Below are 7,024 nucleotides of genomic sequence, written 5' to 3' on the forward strand. Positions count from 1 at the left end.
ATAAAAAGTCAAATCATCCATGTAACTGTGCCATTATAGCAGATGCAGTACCTCAGTTTGGTGTTTTAGAAAGCTGCTGATCTCATTATATTATATTATACATATATATACATATATATATATATTAGGGGTGGAGCCGAACCCGAATACGGTATTCGGAAAGGCACAAAACGTGTTTTTTACAGATACTTATTTCGAACAAATACTTATATTTGTATTCGGGAACAAGGAAAAACTTGATATCAAAAAGCTGAGTTTCCTTATGAGACCGCAGTGCATGACTGGATGAGTGAGTGACGTGTGAAAGAGGTGACTGACACGGGCTGGTCCACACAGCAACAGAGACGACACGGCTAAGCGGAAAAAAAAAAGAACTGCACCACTATTTTTGTTGAATAGGTTGCAGTTGGAGGCACACTGGTAGTCCTGTGCTGGCCCATGTGTGGGCCACATCTGGGAAACCAGATCTGAGCCACCAAAGGGCCGTCATTCTTTGCAGTATGTGGGCAATGTGTAAGTTGTGCGCAGCCACAGGCCAGTTGTAGACACACTGCTGGCACAGAACAGTTTCAGCTCTGGCCCCAGATGTCAGCCTAATGTGTACCATCAAGCCATGTAATAACAACATGTGCCGGAACATAATAGTGCAAAAGTAACATGACAAAACTCTGTTCAGACAGTCAGTGGACTGATTCTTATATAATGCAGTTCAACTCTCCCGGTTTACTCAAAGTGCTCTATACAACATGCCACATTCACACACTTTCTCTAAACTAAGTGCTTCCTAACTACATCCATACATACTCACACACTTGACATGCAGACTGGAGGAGCCAGAGAAATCTTTCTTATTTAACCTACGCATAAGCTTCATTATCCACATCAGTACATGTGTAATTTGGCAATGCCAGAGTTGATAGGCAGGGAAAAACAAAAGAAAGATGTAACAAATGGAAAAAAAAAAAGGGGTGAAAATAAGAAAAAAGGATAAGAATAACCTTCTGAGAACTGAAGAAAAAAAGTATCTTTCCGTTTAACTTTTTTTAATAATTCCCTGCCTCTTTGGGTTTTGGTGACAAAAGGGGGGCCAACCATTTCTCCCACTGAAAACGTTACGTCCAGACGAATAGAATCAACCTTTTTGGGAGAAGAAAATAGTCTTCTTTTTTTTTTTGAGGTTAGCACTTTCAAAACAGAGTTACTTTACAATTTCAATAAAAGCCCACGCATTAAATATAAGTATGCATATTAAAAAAATCTCAAACAGACGTCTTGATGCTTGCTCAATCATCCAGGTAAGGAAATCTCCAAAAGTTGATTCTGTTCATCTGGACGTAGCGTTTTCAGTGGGAGAAACGTTTCGTCACTCATCCAAGTGACTTCATCAGTCTCAGCTGACTGCAGGTTTCCCCAATCTTATAAACAGTACATTTGCATAATGACTGAAACCAGCCCACTGAAGGAACAATGGGCTGGGAGGTCAGTTCCTTCATCATAATTATGCAATTTCTCATGACCATTGATCAACAACCACTGGTCAAAGCCCACTGATGAGTACAATTCACAGAGAGTACTCATGGCCATTGGTCAGTGGGCTTTGATCAGTAGTTGTTGATCAGTGGTCATGAGAATTTGCATAATCTACAGTGTCTAAGTTGCTTCTTTTTCCAACTGCTTTCTCAACTGATTAGTTTCCCTTTGTCTAATTATTATAAGCTCCTGGAGTTGCTTCAATGTAGTTTCTTCATCTTTCCTTGTTGACTGAGTTGAGCATGAGGGACGACGCGACAACGGGAACACATGCAGACAGTAAATACAGTTGGGGAACAGGGCAGAGAGCAAACACCTGGGAAACACGGCTGACACTAATTACAAAGACAAGGTGGGGAGAAAGCAAAACAGAATACACTGACCTTCAAAGTAAAGACAGGAATCTATACCAAAGAGCTTTATGGGGAATGTACACATCACACAAAAAACAAGATATTGCACAAGAACATTACCCAAATGCCTGTTTAAATAGCTGAGTTTTCAGCTGAGTTTAAGAGAAGCTACAGAGTCAATGGTGCGTAGAGGTAGGGGTAAATTGTTCTACAGCTTTGGCACTAAGGTTTGGAAAATGTGATCCCCTTTGTTTTTCTGGAATAGCTAGAAGAGCACTATCGGTAGATCTACAGATTCGGTTTGGAGAATAAGGGTGAAGAAGCTAGATGATATTAGTGGGGGGTCTCTCCTCATAAGGCCCTGAAAGTAAGACTGGGGTTTTTTAAACTGTAAGTTAATTGTAACAAAATTTTGATTTTTTTCATTACTTTTGTGATTTTTTTAATGTAAACTCATCATGTTTGGCAAAAAAAAAAAAAAAAAAAAAAAAAATATGTGATGGAGGGAAATTGAGATAATTTTTGGATTCAGCACCCTAAAAAACATACAATTTACAAAAATAAGAAAAGAAAAGAATTTATTCAAAAATGCTTTATAAAGATATGAAAATATAAATCTCATTGAGGTGACGACTGTTGTTAATTTGCACTTTATAAATAAAATAAAATAAATGTGAATTGGTTTTAAGGTGTTTTCTTTAAGATATACAGTGATTTTTAGGGCGATCGTGGCTCAAGAGTTGGCAGTTTGTCTTGTAATCAGAAGGTTGCCGGCTCGAGCCCCGGCTCCGACAGTCTCGGTCGTTGTGTCCTTGGGCAAGACACTTCACCCGTTGCCTACTGGTGGTGGTCAGAGGGCCCAGTGGCGCCAGTGTCCAGCAGCCTCGCCTCTGTCAGTGCGCCCCAGGGCAGCTGTGGCTACAATGTAGCTTGCCATCACCAGTGTGTGAATGTGTGCGTGGATGACTGAATGTGTAAAGCGCATAGGGACTAAGTAAAGCGCTATACAAATACAGGCCATTTACCATTTTACCATTTATTTATTTCCTGTTTTTAATTAGTTAATTAGGTACTTATTTCAATTTAACCTATTTTTAGTTATCTTTATCATTATAAATTTCTTTTATTACTTTAAAAAACATATATATTTTAATAGTCAGTATTTGTTTATGTTTTATTATTTCTCTGGTCTTAATTTTAATCAGTCAATTGGTTTTCTTTTCTATTTTTTTCAATCCTGATTTTTTTATTTTATTTAATCAATTCATTTATTTAGTATTCCTATAATCAGTTCTACTCATTTCCACCAGGGATCATGATTGACTGCAGTATCACCCTCACTATACCGGATGGAGCCAGGGAAGACTTTACGTCAATCTTGCCACTAGTTGGCACTAATTCACTCTTTTTTAGCTGTAATACCCTCTTTTGCACACTGAATCTCACTACATAGTATATATTTGCTTGCTACTTCTTTACTTTTCCTCAGCATTCTACCAATTCACTTCCTTTTTTAACGGTTGTGTGATTCTTTAAATAAAGACAAGAGGATGAAAGTCAGAAAGCCAGAACAACTACAACTACTATGAACAAAGAGAAACATTTACCCCACTTTGGTGCCTTTATGGGACAACATATTTCCACCCCCATCGCAAGGACTTCCCTCTGTAAACAAACTACACTACCATAACCACTGTGCAATACTTAATTTTACATGCAATAACCCACGCTGCAAATACATAACACTATTTATTTACTTACTTCTTTTTTCTGGATTTATATATTTGTAAAGTTTTTTTTTTCTAAATACTGTTCATATGTAATATGTATATAGTGCTGCAGAAACTGTGCCCCTCCCCCCCTTCTTCTCCCACATGTTTGCACTGAGTAGGAGATATTCTGCATCTCATTGTACATCTGTATAGTCACAGTAAAGGCATTCTATTATATTCAAAGTATGATATTCCAAACAGCTTGAGACATGTGGTACCACAGAATATTCACTATGTTACTTTCATGAGCCTACGGTGAGTACTCATTAATTTTATAACAAGTTTAAAAACCTATTATAGATTTTTTTTTTCAACTTGAAACTTCTACTTTTACAGTCAAGAAATTTACAATTCATAAAGAGAGTAATTTCCAATCATTTCTTCTTCCTTACAGATCGATCACTCACAACAGAATTACTTTAGCCAGATTGTACAATGTACATACCTCAATTTTTTCCTCGCACTGAGCAACCATTTCGGTGCCTTGACCAGGCCGAGGCTTAACTCTCACCACCAGTCCTGATTCCAGTTCTCTCCTTCACTTTTAGCCAGTCGAACTTTGTGTTGGGCACCAATGTGTTGATTTTTTTTATGAGAGAAGACAAATAGGCTCAAATTATACATTTTTACAATTTATTATCAAAAGTTTAGAATTTTAGATTAGTTTTAGATGGTGCCATGGACCTCGGTCTCTCTGGCTCAGAGACAAAGGCTGCTGTGTCACTCTGCTCACACAGGAGACCCAAACGAACAAAGGCAGTATACACTTTTTATACACTTTTATTGCATGTGGTAAAAACAGGATCTTGACATGATTGGTCGAAAGAGTTGAGGGTGGCCTTAGATCTGATATCGACTCACATTTCTTCCTCTGCACCTCTCTGGACATCTGCATACATAGAGATGACCCTTCTGTTGGAAACACTCCCATTACCATGGCAACTGTAGAATTAAAGAAGGGTGTAACGGTGTATTCCATAACAGCAGATTTATGGCCCAGGCTAAATTCCTAAGAGTCTTCCCCCTGTTTATCTCTGATAGTGTCTTAGTGTTACAGACTAGTTCCAAAGCTATACATGTGCGCAGCAAAAGGATAAAACACAAAAATGTGACACAAACCACAAGGCAGTTGTGCAGTATAGAATAATGGTGGGACATGAGCCTTAAAAGTAAAAAATAACTTCCAAAAGATGGCTGTTTCACATTTTGGGTGCCACAACCACAACAAAAGCACAAACATTGTGTTTTTCTTTGTTTTTTCTCACTCCTTCAGCACTTTGTATTCTGACAACACAGTACCCTTCTCTACATTATAGTTTCTTTATTTCATTTATTTTTTCAATGTTTATTATATTTTTAAAATTACATTTTAGTGATTTCATTTATTTCTGTATAGGGCTCTCACAAAGTAAGAATTTCATTGCACAGCATAACCACTGTGTTCTGCAGTGTAAATTGCAATAAACTTCCTGATCTCGATCTTCAACTAGTTTTTCAGCATCGACCTGAGACAGGATGCTCCTAATTTCAGAGATATTCCACAAATGTGATTAAAGTGTGCTGTGTGTAAAATATGGACACTAAAGTACAAAAAACAGACTGCAAGATTAAGAATAAATTAATAATAATAATTAAAATAATAAGATTAAGATTAAGAATAAAGTCACCCTGTCGCTAGCTGTGCCATTACCCAGCATACATCACTCCCTCCATAAATGCAATAAACGATACAAAAGTAATGGCCTATAATTAATTTATCTGCTGTATCTGATGTTTCTCAGGTAGTTGCTTACGTTATATAATATATTGTGTTCAGTATATGTCACTACAGTTTGATTTCGGAAATATATAAATATACGGACAACAGGCTCTTCCGCGGCAATCTCTTGTCGTCAATAAACAACGTTTAAGGAGATCTATAGTATTCAATAGGAGGACCCTGCACGTCAATTCTCGACGCGAGGGGGGTACCCTGCACATCGATAAGTGAAGCAGAGGGAGCCTGACCATGCGTCACACATTTGACGAGTTGGGAGTGAGAACGTGTTGGTTTCACCCCTCTGGGGTTTCTGCATATTGCCTTCTGGGCCACTCTCATGTGTTATTATTATGCCTTTTGGGCACAGTAAAAGCAAACAAAAGGGAAATCCCACAAGTGATGAAAGGTAAAGAAAATCACATGCCAGGCTCCAGTGCATTCACCAAAGAACTAGCCTTTGTGTTCTACCTCCCTGACAAAGCTTCAAAAAAGAAGGTTGTCCTGCTCCTGTCATCCATGCACACACAACCAAGCAAGCCTGAGGTGACTGAATTTTACAACCAAACAAAGGGAGGTGTCAATATCTTTGACCAGATGTGCGCTCACTATTGCTGTGAAAATCAAGTGATGGCCCCTTTTCATGGTCAATGGCATGATCAATGTTGGTGTGATAAACTCGAGGAACACTCACAATGAGAATGTGATGAAGAGAGGTGTCTTGTATGTATTATTGTAATGTCTACCTTACACTATAAAGCACCTTGTGGTGACTGTTGTTGTGATTCAGGCTTTGGCACTAGCACTCATCAAACCATTGGCAGAGCAGAGGTTCCCCTCTTCAAATCTCTCACGTCAACTCAGAGTCCTGACCTGTAGCGTGCTCAAAATCCCTACCGCTGGCATTCTTGCAGGTGAGGCAGGACCAGTGGCAGCAGAAAGCAGTAGTCCCTCAGTGAGGCATGGCGACTGCCCCGCTGGCTTGGACAGGAAGGCATGACACAGATGGCATGTTTGCTGCCGACTGGTGTGCCCGCGCAGTACTACCTTGCATGTACTGACTGCGTTGAAGGAATAGGTAAGTAAGAGTGGTCCTGGAATTAGCATGTTATCAATATTTAGTGCAATGGTTATGAATAAATATAACAAAGCATTTTTTTCGCCAAGGGAATTCATATAGTGAATTTAATATTTTATTCAACTGGTCATTTTTACCCACTTTGTTTCTCTCTCCTGCAGCTGTTCGTGTGTTGAGGAGACTGTGCCTTCACCAGGGAAGTCTTAAATGTCCCAGGAATTTTTCTGTAAATTTGGAGCATTTTTTAGGGTCCCCCCATGACTCTTTTTTTTTTTTTTCATTTTGTGAGACATGGCACAGTTGAAAATAAAAGAAGACCACTCTAATTTGTCATGTGCTGTCACATTTTGATATATTTTTATGAGAAGTACTTTTTGTTGGTTATACTATATCGGCATTTCAACCAAGATGTTGGGGATCTTGTCAAAATGAATGGAATTCTAATATTATAATCCCCGTTAGATTTTGATCCAATGTGCAATACCATCTGGAAGTCAATGCAAATATTTCTAATTTTTCCCAGCAAAATCTAAAG

General features: G+C 38.5%; 1 long non-coding RNA gene across 1 annotated transcript in view; it reads right to left on the bottom strand.

The window, feature by feature from the left end:
- The window catches only part of LOC109199130 (uncharacterized), a 28,575-nt gene extending 24,184 nt beyond the window's left edge, over nt 1–4,391 (bottom strand). Inside the window, exon 1 of the long non-coding RNA XR_003219525.1 lies at nt 4,101–4,391. This is a non-coding gene — a long non-coding RNA (uncharacterized LOC109199130). The remainder of the gene's footprint in view (nt 1–4,100) is intronic.
- Nucleotides 4,392–7,024: the final 2,633 nt, after the last annotated feature.

This window comes from Oreochromis niloticus, linkage group LG3 (genome assembly GCF_001858045.2).
Source record: "Oreochromis niloticus isolate F11D_XX linkage group LG3, O_niloticus_UMD_NMBU, whole genome shotgun sequence".
Classification (NCBI taxonomy): domain Eukaryota; kingdom Metazoa; phylum Chordata; class Actinopteri; order Cichliformes; family Cichlidae; genus Oreochromis; species Oreochromis niloticus.